This window comes from Spermophilus citellus (genome assembly GCF_964194105.1).
Source record: "Spermophilus citellus genome assembly, chromosome: 3".
Classification (NCBI taxonomy): Eukaryota; Metazoa; Chordata; class Mammalia; order Rodentia; family Sciuridae; genus Spermophilus; species Spermophilus citellus.
Genome location: NC_138184.1, coordinates 31,468,893 through 31,482,707, shown reverse-complemented (window position 1 = coordinate 31,482,707; position 13,815 = coordinate 31,468,893).

Genomic DNA, 13,815 nt, shown 5'->3' with positions numbered 1-13,815 from the left:
CACCTGAGGCTACTGAAGCTGAACATGCATATTCCTATGACCCATCAATTCCACTCCTAGGTCTAACATAAACCCTATAGAATATGTACTTGTACACCCAAAAGATAAGAAGAGTCCTAAACAATGTTTTTCATAATAGCCAGAAGTTAGAAATTGCCCAAATGCTCATCATCAGTGGGATCAATAAATAAACCATGATGTATTTACACAATGGAATATTTCACAGCAATGAAACTGATAGATACCTGCTCCATTCAACAATAGGAATGAACCACATTAGAAAGAAAGAAAGGTTTTTAAAAAGCCACTAAATTCTGATGCACTTGGAAATATAAACTCCTTCTCCATCTTTTCCTGAAGTCTCCAGAAAGATGACCACTTCTTAGTGGTGGTAGCTAGCCTTTCCCATGGTCAGATATGTATCTAAGAGAGTGACGTGTATCCATTTCTTTATTCTTCTAACACCTTATCAGTAGAAAGACTGTACTTTGTGTGCTGGGTATGGTTCCAATTTACACCTATTATCCCAGCAAAATTATTAATAGCACCCATTGCCTTCCTTTTACTCTGGAAAGTGCCTTCCTTTGAAGAATAAATTACATCTCCATGCTGTCTATGAGGTGGGTACCAATGAGCATCTTTTTAAAACAGAAATAAATAAATGGCACACAGAGAATTAAGGGAATTTGTCCAAAGTTCCAGAGCTAATCCAATGTTCTTGAGATTCAAAATTTTCTTGGGGACTTAACTTTCTTCTTCATTTGCAGTTTTAACCCATTTTCTGTTGTCCCATACTTCTGAAAATAGGACAGCTGCTCATCTGCCCACAGCTGACCCACTTCACACACAATGGCCTCTCTGCATGCTCAGGACCTCAGGATGGAATCCATCCTCTGTCCTCTTTTTGTAATGATATAAATATGTTCCCTCTCACATTTATGTTTGTCATTATCCAATATATTTTCCAAGGCTGTAGCCATGTCTATAGATGGTTCCCATTGTTCCGTTCATTTCTTCAACAAATTACCCAAAGAGTTCCTGCTATATGCCAGGCACTGCGGGCCTCCTTGGCAATCCAGTGGTAATAAATAAGACCAGCTCAGACCATGGTCTCAGAAGCTTACAGTCTGGTAGGAAAAACAATAGAGAAAAAAAGTAATGGCTGCAAAAAGAACTCATTAACATTACGATGAGGGTGGTGAAGAATGTAACAGGGGACTTGGGTTGATGGAGCTAGCAAAAGCTTCTGGGAAAGAGTGACATTTGACTCCTAACAGGTGATGGACTGGTGAAGGTAGTGGGGAAGAGTGTTTTGGCAAAAGGAACAGTACATGCAGAGACTCTTAGGATGGAAAGAGCTTCAGAGAATGGTACTATGTGAGGCTGGTAAAAGAGGCAGGGGAAACTAGATCTGACAGTGCCTGTAGCCCGAACAAAGAGCTCAGTTATTCTAAGTGCAGTGAAGTAGTTGGATTCATTTAACAGTTAAATGGCATAATCCTATCTCTATGCAGTGCTTCAATTCCTGGCTTTCAAAGCATTGAATACTCTAAGCTAAGCAAAGAGGGAAGCCAACTCCATTCATCCATGTATCCCAAGAGTGTAGAACATTTTTAGAAATCATTTAAGAACAGTTAAAAAAAAAATGAACAGCCTCCCCCAACTGCCCTTGGTTACCAGAAATTTCTTTATCTTTCTCAATAACACATTGCCAACTAGTATACAGAGACTAAATCTGTCAAAAGTCCTGGACCACAGCCACAGCATAATCTCACTGTTGGTCTTGTAGTCTCTTATTGTACTGAAAAAAAGCATTACATACCTAAATAACAAGAATGGCACCCCTGAAGTTAGGCAATGCCACGACCTGAGAAAGGTTAGGCCTCTGTCTCTTCAGTCTTGAATATTGATTCCTCTTTATATTTGCATCTTTGTTTATTTATGAATATGTGTGCCTGATTTATTCTAAGAGTGCTTTAAGGAAGATTCTCAGGCTAAAGAAAATAGAACAAGTTTACATAACAGAAAGAGAACATAAATTCAAAAGAAGAAGAAAGTAAGAGGAAAAACAAGAATAGGGCCAGAGAAATGATTCAGGAATAAAATTTTTACCAAAAAAAGCATTCTTAGAGTTTTGGACATTTGGCGTTAAGTTTTCTAGAAGCCAATATTGTTGGGATTTGGGGGGCTAGTTAATCAGATTCTTCCTCAGAAGGTTCAGGACCAATTGAGAAATAGAGCTAAGAAGAGAATTAAAATGCTGTTTCTCTTCTAGTGCTGAAAAAGCTGGAATGGAAAACTGGTCTTGGGTCTGAGAGCCAAAATGACCTTCCACATGAAATGTACTGATTTACTCCTGGCCACAAGCAGAACAGCAGACAATTGCTGGCTCCAAGGAGCAGACCTACCAGTCGGTCCACTCATCACCCGTAGGAGGCAAAGACAGAGAATAAGAGCACCTTTGCCCTGAGCACAGGTGGTCCTAGGGAGGCACCGAGAAGCCAAATACACTTTGTGCCAATGTCGCCATTGTGCCAATGTCGCCAGTCAGTAAAATTACACCTCACTCTGGAATTTGCTTATAAAAGACAGAGAGAATGGTAGGCACAAATCACAATCATGTTTCTACACGTTCCAGAAGACAGCTTTTCGCTGGTGAAACCAAAGCAAGTACATATTTTTCAGTACTTCTCCAAGGTCTTATTGAAATGCAGTCTAGGTTGGGGCCGGCGGGCCTGAGATTTTATACTTCACAGCTTTCAGGTGGTGCTGTGATGCCGTCCCATGTGCCACGGTTTGAATAGAAATGAAAGGTAGGGCATCTAGAACGGAGGTTCCTAACTGGGGTCCATACAGGACTCTTGAATTCAGAGAGTCTGAAGAAATGCACATCTTCAGTTTTGCTTGCTTCCAATTCAACATTATCATTTCCTTCTGTTATGAATGTAGACAACAAGGCACAGTAGTAGGAGCAGCGCCTGTGCCTCGGTCACCAATGGAAACCTTAGGTCTCTTCCAGTCACTTTACAGTTGTTACAGATGCCTATCTCCAAATATTGCTTTCTGATGTCTCTAAACATTACTCATGACTGTTTGGAAATTACAGTGCTAATCAGGCCCACTGTGAGCGCTTGACATTTAATGTGTCAGTGATGAAACTTGTATATTATGAGCTCACAAACTAACAAATCAGGATATTTTAAAGCTGTATGTCATTAGAATTGCATTTCATTATAATTGGTTTTAAAGCTGTGTTTTATTATAATTGGTTAATCTTATGCATTTTTTATGCACTTAAAAATATTATTCAGGGAAAGAGTTCCTAGACAGCCCTGGAACTCCAAGACAGCATAGCACAGAAATGGTTAAGAGCCTTTGATGTGGAAGGGAAGTGGCCACTAACCCAGCTTTGCGGCTGAATTCTGGAGCCAGTCTCCCTGGATCTGAATCCTCCTTGCTACTGGGTGTGAGACCTTGGGCAAAGGCTTTTCCTCTCGGTACCTTGTAGCATGTATTTCAAAGGACAGTTAAAGGGTTTAATGAGTTAGTGTTTTTAAGATGCATGGAACAGTGCCTGGCTCAGAGAAAATACCTTATAATAGAAAATGAGAGTACTAGCTTCAGATTCTCAACTGCTCAAGCTTCCATTCAGCACCCACCTGAGAGACAGAGATAAATATTGCGAAATCCTGGTCTCTAGGAGTCCACAGATTCCACAGGAGAGAGGGCAAGCAAACACACTGGAAACAATGAGCTCAGACCCAGAACAGAGGTAGGCACTGTGGGAACGCAGCAGAAGGAACTCCTGGCTGGGTGGGGGAAGGGCACAAATCTTGGCAAAATGCTCATCAAACACTTCCCCACATCGTTCTGACATAGGCAAATACATCCCTTTTCCTCCTGGCTGTGGTTTCTGCTGATTTCTTGTTTAAATTCCCTGAAAAGCTCAGCATGCCTTTTAAAATCCTAGTAACCAGGCTCCTTGTTAGCAGTTTGCTATTTTGTTAGAGTTATTCCCATCTAGTCTCCACTCCACCGGGTCCTGGCACAATACCATAATCGCCTGACAGGTTTATGCCCCATGCCAACACCTTGCCAAGAGAAAAGAAATTCTGTTCTCCCTGCATCCCAAGAGATGGCTTGCTGACACCAGGCACTGCCTGCTCTTCCTGGGCAGAGATTCTCCAGCCTGCAGCACACAGTTGGAATGTGATTCCCACAGGAAAGCAGACCCAAGCCAGATTATGTGCTCTTGGCTCTTGGGAATTCCTGATTGTTGTCAAGTGATTAGTACTAATAACTACTGCATCTCCTGTTTCATGGGCTTCTGTCTGTGCAAGGAACTGCAAACTTCTCATTGGTATTAGGCAGCTAGGGCTGTCACACAAAACACCACACACTGGGTGGCTTCAACCACAGGACTTTATTTTCTCACAGGTCTGGAGCCAGAAGTGGAAGATCAAGCCTGCGGTGGTGGGTTTGGTTTCTTCTGAAGCCCTCCTCCTCAGTTTGCAGATTACTATCTTCTACATGTGTCTTCAGGTGACCTTTCCTCTATGCATGTCTGGGTCCTGGTCTCTTCTTATAAGGATACCAATCATATTGTATAGGACCCACCCCCAATGACATCATTTTCATGGAATTACCTCTTTGAAGACCACGTCACTAAATACAGCTTCATTATACTGGGCTTTAGGGCTTCAAGATAATGAATCTGACAGAGGATACAGATTCAACCCACAACATCACCTAAGGCCAAACAAGCCATTGTAGATGAGGATCTATGCTCTAAAAAAGTTAGAACATGCCTACGTTCACACAGCCAGGGCAACTGAGATTTGGAGCCAGTGTTCAGCCCACTCCACCTGCTTGCTTCTTGCCTAGTCCCTGGACTCACCTAGAGGACTTAGAGATCCCCAAGTGCTTCTTCCAAACCACCTGAATCAGAGTTCCAGAGGAGAGGACTCGGGATTCAGCATATTTTCCCAAACTTTCATGGATGCACTACAATGTGCAAACCTCTTCCCAGTACGACACAGACACCTACGGCTGCTCACATCCCATATTCCAGCCTTTTTAACATCTGCTCTTGGATGGAGGAGCCCTGTGAGCAGTGTCTCCATTCTCAGGGACCTGCCCTTCTCTAGAGTTCATCTGTAGTGGGATGCAGTGCTGACCTTCCCTAGGTTCCTAGCAGAGTGTAGAGCATCCCCTGCATCCCACCCACCATGGCCATGTCATGCTCTCCTTCACCTTCCTCCCGACAGCCTCCCATGACCTGCCGCCAGTCTCTGAAGCCCACTCTTGCCGGCCCACTCTTAACTGGCTTTGCAGAGACCTGAAGACTTGAGAAGCTCTAGCAGAGATAGAGAGGTCTGTGGACAGCTCCTCTGGGGAAAGCAGAGCTGGAAACTGAGCTCAGCAGCCTGTTCCCCTGATCACGCCCCCAGTGTCCAGTCCCAGAAATTCAGCAAACAACAAGTCCTCCCTAGAAACTCTGTATGAAAACCATACACTAGTGGGATTCATCCTGGGGTCTTTTTTTGTCATTTAACATCCTTATAAGGGTATGTATGAAACAACAACAACAAAAAAAACTGCTCACAAAGTGGACAATTTAACAAGTTTAAATTGCATACTCCTATGAAGCTATCACCAAAATCAAAAGAATGATTGTACCCATCATATCCAAAATTTTCTCATGTCTGTTGGTAAACTCTCTCTTGTTTCTTGCTGGCCCTTCCTACCAATGTTAGTCAGTTATTTGTCACTGTAGCAGAAAACCCAAGATAATCAACTTAAAGAGAGGAAAGGTTTAGTTTAGCTCAGAGTCTAGGGGGTTTCAATCCATTGTCTGTTAATCTGTTGCTTTGGGGCCTGCAGTGAGACATCGTGATTAGAGTCTAGGCAGAGGAAGCTGCTCACTTTACGGCGGCTTGGAAGTGAAGGAGCAAGAGGAATAGGCCAAGGGCACATCCCCAGTGACCTAACTTTCTCCTGCTGGTCCCCAATAACACCATGAGCTGGGAAACATGCCTTTAACACAAGGGCCTTTGAGGGACACTTACCCAAACCATAGTACCACTCATCCACCCTCTACTCCCCATCTCTCCAACCCCCACATTCCAAGCAACTGTTTGGGCTATTTCAATTAATTACAATTAAGTAAAATAAAAAATCAGTTCTTCAGTATCTCTAGTCACATTTCAATGTTCAATAGCCATTTAAGTCACCATCTGAGACACAGCCAATATTGAACCTTTCCGTCATTGTAGATACTGGTTCCTGTTCCCTTTCATAGTGTTAAACAAACCTGATCCAAACTTCCTTCTGGGCTCATCTTTTAAGCTGTTGTGGTTTTGAGGAGCTTCCTGGGTGTCAGACTACTAAGCATTTTATGGATGTGTTACTGCATTAAATAATCAGAATGGAGGGGCTGGGGTTATGGCTCAGTGGTAGAGCGCTCGCCTCACACATTGCAAGGCCCTGGGTTCGATCCTCAGCACCACATAAAAAATAAATAATAAATAAATAAAGTCATAAAAATAATAATCAGAATGGCCCTATGAGATGGGAAGGATTACAGGTGGGAAAACTCAGACACAAGAAGGGTAAGTGGACGGGAGGGCTGGCATGGTTTCCAGGGTAGCTCCTACCCTGCACTAGGCTGAGGCAGTGTAATGAAGTGTTTTGAAGCACAGACACAGACTCCGGAGTTTGCCCACGTGGGTTCCAATCCTGGCCTCACAACCTCCCAACTGTGTGACCTTGGGAAAGCCATCAATTATCTATGCTTCAGTTTCCTGTATATTACATGAAAATAAAAATGAAACCCGTCTCATATGATCATGATGAGGACTGAACAAGTTAAAATACACAGAACACATAGGATTTTTCATGTTTCCTACTTGACGCCCTTTTTCTCACTCCTGTCCTGTACTACTCTGTGCAATGCTCCAGTATCTAAGAAATAGAAGCCAGGGCCTTGAATAATGATGAAGCATTTATTCTTCCCACCATCCCTCTCTCTCTCTGCCATCTCCTGCATCCCCATGAAGCACGAGACTCCCAGTGCCCAGAGTCATGTGGCACACAACAATGGAGAGATCTTGTGGTTTCAGACTTGATCTTTCTGCTCAGACTTCTCCCTGGTGAAACTGTAAGTCACTTCCTTCTCTTTCTCAAGGAAAGACAGGATTATTTGAGGAAACAGAAACAACAGAATCATTTTCCCACTCCACTGACTTTTCAGAAGAGGTAAATGATGCTAGATTCATAATCTTTGCATTCCTTTCTTCACCGCCTTTGAATGTTTCTAGTCCCCATCGGAGCAAGAAAGCAGGTGCTTTCTCAAGGAAACTTGAGCAGCATATTACCACTGTAGGAACCATTGTGGCAGATTATCATTGCAAGAATCATTAAGTCTGTGTGAAAATTCACCAAGGGAAATTTCATTCGGGAAGAACAGATTTATATAGAAATGCAGGTGTGGACAAACCAAAGACTGACTGGGATGGTAAGATTCATCCATCCATAGGGATATTCTTGCCATTGGGAACAGTTTCTTTTCTCTTTAAATTCCAGCCCACTCCCCTACCCACCTCCAACATCGGACTCTGAGGAAAGACTTTCATTTATTTGAAGAAGATAGAGGAGGGAGACACATCTCACTCCACTCTTCAACGACACCCAAGTCCCCCCGGCAGGTGTCCACCAGCTACAGTACTGGACGAGGAAACCTTATAATCCCCATTCAATGGCAAAGTATGGAAGGCCATATTCCATGGCCAGAAAAAGCTATAAAAAACAGACGCTAACACACATGCACCCGCACATTCCAACATACTTTCACACCAGCCTATGTTCATTCAACCTCATTATTTTTCTATTCTGTAGTTTCCATCCTAACATGATAAAAATTTGTATCCAGCTGAAAAGTGCTAAGAATCCCTTCCTGACTACAAGAACCAACATTTTTTTTTAAGTGGACAGGGTTTAGATTAGTGAAACCAGAGATCTATCCTAAGAGCATGAAAAAGTTTTGCTTAGGGAAGTATCGATCCTTAGAAACACAATTTTATTTTCTTGGACAATTAAAGGGAGATTATGTTACTAGGCCTAAGAAGATGGTATCACTACTTATCACCTGGAGTCCAACAGATAATTATCTTAATTTAAAAGACCCTAAAGGTCAATGCTTATTTAGTTCCTTACAATAATCTGTTTTGCTATAATTCTGTTCTTCTATTTAATTTCCTTATCTAGAGCAGCATTTTCAATTTGCATTTTATAGAACAATAGATCCATGAGGTGTTAATGAGTATCCCCAGGGTTTTAGAAAAATAAGTGGTTTTATAAGCAAATAAGTTTGGGAAATGCTGGGCTAAAGGAAATGTAAAAGGGTTCTTTACTACCAGCCTTCTCAGAACCTCTAATATGTTAATGTGTCTTATGAGTCCAAGGGCTGAAACAAGATTAAGAAGTAGGTTTGAAAAATGTATGACACAGAGGCCAGAACATAGTAATAACCAATTGATATTAACAGCTATAGTTATTAGCTATCATAATTTGAAGCTTTCTCAAACTGTCATATTTAAGCGTCCCTTTCTTACCTAGAACAACTCCCTGAATTTAAAGTTCCATGGAACACACTTTGGGAAAGGCTAACCTATTTATCACTCCCTACTAATATTTAATGTACATTTTTTTCTCATTTCTACAAGCAAAGGAAATATGATGTCATGTGTAAGTACACAAAATATGAAAGAATCTTATATGTGATTTTGAGAGCATTTATAGTCCAGAAATGAGACTTGTTCTTACTTGGGCAGAATTTCATTTATTCTGACACTCTCATCAGAGCTAATGGTTTTAATATCTTTATGTGGTTTTAATTACTTTACATTTACCTCAAACACAATCACACATGTGGTTCATTTTTAACAGACGTGCCTTTAATGAAGGAAGGACTTTGGGAACATAGAAAAAGTTCACCTTCATTTATTTCTCCATTCATCAAAATATGCAAACATGCACAAATTTGCATGTGTGTGTATGCGCACGCACACACACACATTCCACTACATATAACATTTAGTGAACTCTCCATTAAGTGTCAAATACCACCAGGGATGAAACAATGAATCAAATGGATTGCATCCCCTGCCCTCATGGAGTTTATATTCTAGTGGAGTAGAGCAGATACCCAGATAAAGAAGAGAGCATACAATCTCTTGGTATAAGTGCTCCAGAGAAAAGTGGTGGCACACCCCTTTAAAAAAAAAGTTGAGAAGACTGCACTGAAAATGTGGTATTTGAACAGAGACCTGAATATAGTGAGGAAGTCATGCAGAGTCTGGAACCTGGTTAGAGCATTTGCGTAACAGCAAGAGGACTTGGTTGGAGTAGAGCCAGCAGCAGGAAAAATCACAAAAGTCTGAATATCCATGGGAGGGAGAAGGGATGGGGTCATCTGGGATCTTGTAAGCATCTGAAAGCACTCTGACTTTTGCTCTGCAGAGCCATTACAGAATTTTGAGCAGAGGAGCAAAGAGATCTGTTTTGTTTTGCAAGATGACACAATCTGCTCGGTTGAGGTTACATGTGGTGGTTGTGGGAGGGCAAGGGTGAGAGCAGGGGGCATAATCGGGGCATAATCCAGGCATGAAGGACAACGGTGGCTTGGACCAGAGAGGAAGCAATGGAGGAAGCTCCAGACATGAAATCCATTATGGAAGAGATAGCATCAGCCTCATTGGACATGTCCCGCAAGGAAAGCTGGATAAAGACAGGCGAAGGAAGACTGCTTTGAGAACGAAGGTGTTCTGCAGCCACAGTTGGTCCTTGTTCAGTGGGCAAGTCAGACTGCAGCCTGTCAGCATGTGCCATCGTCTTCCTACCCAAAGAAATCCACACAGTCAAGATCTAAATCAAGATGACTGGTGAATTGCCATAGCTACAGGTGCCTGGCAACCAGGATTAGACGGATGACCATTGATCTGTGGATTCCCAACTCCTCCCCAGGGGTGTAGTACACTATAATGGGCATTGAAATTCCTGAAGTGGTTCAAAGCAGAAGGGAAAGCATCCAGTCACCATCTCATTGTGTCTGATTGCCTTTTACCTCCCACAGAGAAACATCTGCTTAGGTGCTGCACTAGATTCAGGCTTTAGGGGTTACATCACAGACTATCCAAACTAGCCATGAGTAGAAAGCTTCAGAGAATAGGTGCAAGTTCTGAAGACAGAGTCAAAGAAATTGGTTAATAGGACAAAGGAAATCGGTAAACAAAAAGATATTTGATGGGAAAATGCCGGAACACAGAGAAGAACAAAGTGAACAAGAGACAGAGTAAAAGGGGATAATTCAGGAGTCAGCAGACTGTGGTCAATGGGCCAAATGGGTGTCCTGCCTATTGTTTATAAATAATGTTCTTATTGGAAAATAGCCACGTTCACTCATTTATATACTGTTTATGGCTGCTTTCATGGAACAGCGGCAGAGTTGAGTACTTATGATAGAGACCTTGAAGCTCATAAAACCTTAATACTTACTAGTTGGCCATTTACAAAAAGCCATGCCCCCACTCTCAGTCCAGTTGTTCCCAAGAAGGCCGGAGGACTACAGTTACCATGTCTTGCTCACCAAGATATGCAGTGCAGTTTGTTACTGAATGATGGTGGAGCAAAAGCAATGGGAAACCAATACTAACAGGTTCCAAGGATGCAGCCAGCTGAGAAGTCCTGTCACAAGCTCAGCTCCTTCCCTTGGCTGGCGAGGTACCTGACGGTGTCCATGAATGTGGATCTGACACCACACACAGAACAAAGAGAAAACAGTAAACAAGGGAGAGAAAGAAGGAAGAGCAAAGGAGAACTGCCTCAGGAACTGATCACCACACTGTCTTAATCAAGTTCACTGCTGCAGAATAAGTTTTGTCTGTAAAAACTCAGATGTTGAACCCCTACCCACCCGCCAAGGTGATGATATTTGGAGATGGGGCCTTTGGAGGGTAGTAAGGTTTAGATGAGACCTTAAGGATGAGGCCCTTGTGACTCAATTAGTGCCCTTATAAGAAATAATAAATATAGTATGTGTTCTTTAAAAATACACAAAGTAAGTTTTTAACTGTAAATTTAAAAATTTTTAAGAGATGTTATAATCATTTCTTCTGGTACCACTGGGCATTTCCTTCTTTGGAAACCATAATTATTGATTATACAGCCAATTAGTTTGCAGACTATTGCATGTTTCCCGAGAAGGCAGCTGTCTGCAAGCCAGCAAAGGAGCCCTCATCAGCATCCTACCATACTGGTTCTGTGATCTCAGATTTCCAGACTCCAGAACAAGGAGGTGGAACATTTCTGCTCTGTGAGCTCTACAGCCTTGGCGTTTTGTTATAGCAACCTGAACTGACTGAAACATTCACCAAATTGTTTGACAGAATCATTGGTGTAATTAGTGACTGAGGAATTGTGGCTGAAAGAAGATCACAGAGACTGGAGCTCTCCTATCCCTATCTCCAAGAAGGCCAGATTTCAATGTTATCTCTTCCAAGTACAAAACCAGAAGTTAACTAGGAAAACTGGAACTGGAACAAGATAGTGGTTTCAGTTTTCTCAGAACTCCTTTTTAGTTAATGGTCCATCATCCCCCAAGGTTTTCCCGCAGTACCACCATTTTCTGCTGATTATTTTCTGGAATCAGAACCCTTAGAAATGGGCTCCAAAAAGCTAAAATAGCTAAGGTTCAAAGCTTCAAGGATTGTGGTTAGTTTCTTTCTTACAACTTTAGTTGGTCTTGAGACTAGAGACCACTAAGTTGTCACCTCTATTGGGTTGGAAGGGTTTGGAGAGTTCTGGCCCTCGATAATTCAAAGAACTACCCTGTACTTTGGAAGAAGAAAGGTAAAAATAACAATCATACTGTATTATAGTTCTTCCATGCACCCACATAATATTGATGGTCCCAAAGAGAAATAGAGAGGTACCTATTATTCCCCCAAAAGCTTTTTTCTCCTCTGTTGAGTGATAAAATTGTGCTTGACTTGATGACAAAATAATTTAAGACCTTTCTCTAAAAATGTTGGGCCAGGATATCAAAATGCTGTGGACAATGCTAGAACTGTTTCTCAATGCCTTGAGGTGATACAAATAACTCACCCCTAAAAGGTTGGCATGGTTGTCTCAGGGGTCCTACCCTGTCTACAGAATGACCCTCTGCCCCCTCTCTGCTTTGAAGACCACAAGACAATCAGAGAAGTACATCCCACAGGAAGCTCATTTTTTTTTTTCTTTTCTGAGGAGCTATGGGCAATGGTGATATTTTTCTGTTATGAGTTTTGCCTTTTTGTTCTCAGGAGTTTTCTGTCTTTAGATTGTTTATTTCTGTATTTACTGTTGCTGTGTTAACCTGAAAAGGGTGTAGTGGGAGAGAAATGCTCCTGGGCTCTGACCCCGTAGGGACACCAAGGCAGGGCTCACAGTCTGGCTTCTCACTGAGCTGTCAGTGCTGCTTGGAATTTTGCCTCTTTTTTTGAAATCTGGTGAAGGTTGAAACACATATTTAAATTTCACTGATCTGAAAGAGGCTAATAGAAAAATTGGCAAGGCATGGAAGAGGTCAAGAGCCAAGGGAGAAATACAAATGGTCAATAAGCATGCTAATAAATGTAAGTTTCACAATAATCAAGACTGCAAATGCAAATTCCATCAATGAGATTCTATTTTTATTTTTCTTTTCTTTCTTTTTTTTTTTTTGCCCATCACATTAGCAAATTCCTTTTTATTTTTTTTAAAGATAATACCCAAAGTTCATGAAGATAATATTCATGGGTCATGTGGGTGGAGAGATTAATAGAATCATGAACTCAGTATGTACAGTAAAATTTGAAACGGTTGTTTTGGAAGATAATTTAGTAAAAGGCTTTTAAAACTTATAATTTTACATAAAATGTTTACTCTAGAAATATATCTTATGGGATTTCATGCCTACAAATATGTAAACTAAAGAAATATAGTTTTCGGATATGCAGGACTCATAGTGGGGGTGATGAATGATTTTGTCAACATGGATGGGCATGGTGCCCAGATGTTTCATCAAACTTTACACTTGATGTTTCTATGAGGGTGTCTTTGGATGAGATTAACATTTAAATTGGTGAACTCCGAATAAAGCAGATTGCCCTCCATGATGTGGGTGAGCCTTATCCAGTTAGTTGAAGACTTCAATAGTACAAAAACTAGGCATCCCCAAGCAAGACAACATTCTGTCAGCAAATCATTCAAATAAGAACTAGTGTTATTTCTGTACTATAAATGCTCCCAAAATCATATAGAAGATTCCTTTTACATTTTGTGTTCTGTCACAAATGTCTCTAAATATTCATAGGGAATGATGAGTAGGTCAGCCTTTCCCAAAATGTGTTCCTTGGAATTCTAAGTTGAGGGAAGATAGGGACCCTTAATGTGTCAGTTTGGGAAAGCCTCAAATTATGATAGCTAATAATTATAGAAGTTAATGTTTGATTATTACTATGTACTGGTCACCATGCCATACATTTTTCAAACTTATCTCTTTAATTTTATTCACTCCTTTAACTCCTAAGGCTCATTAGCATATTCAAGGCTTTGAGAAGAACCCCTTTAAATTTCCTTTAGCCCAGATTTCCAAACGTGTTTGCTTGTAGAAAGAACCACTTATTTTTCCAGCACCTTGGGGATATTCTTTTACAGGTGTCAAAAGTTAAGTCTGAAAGAAATAAACTAAATTTTCTACCATCACACACAGCAAAGTGTGGTTTCAAAAAAATGACT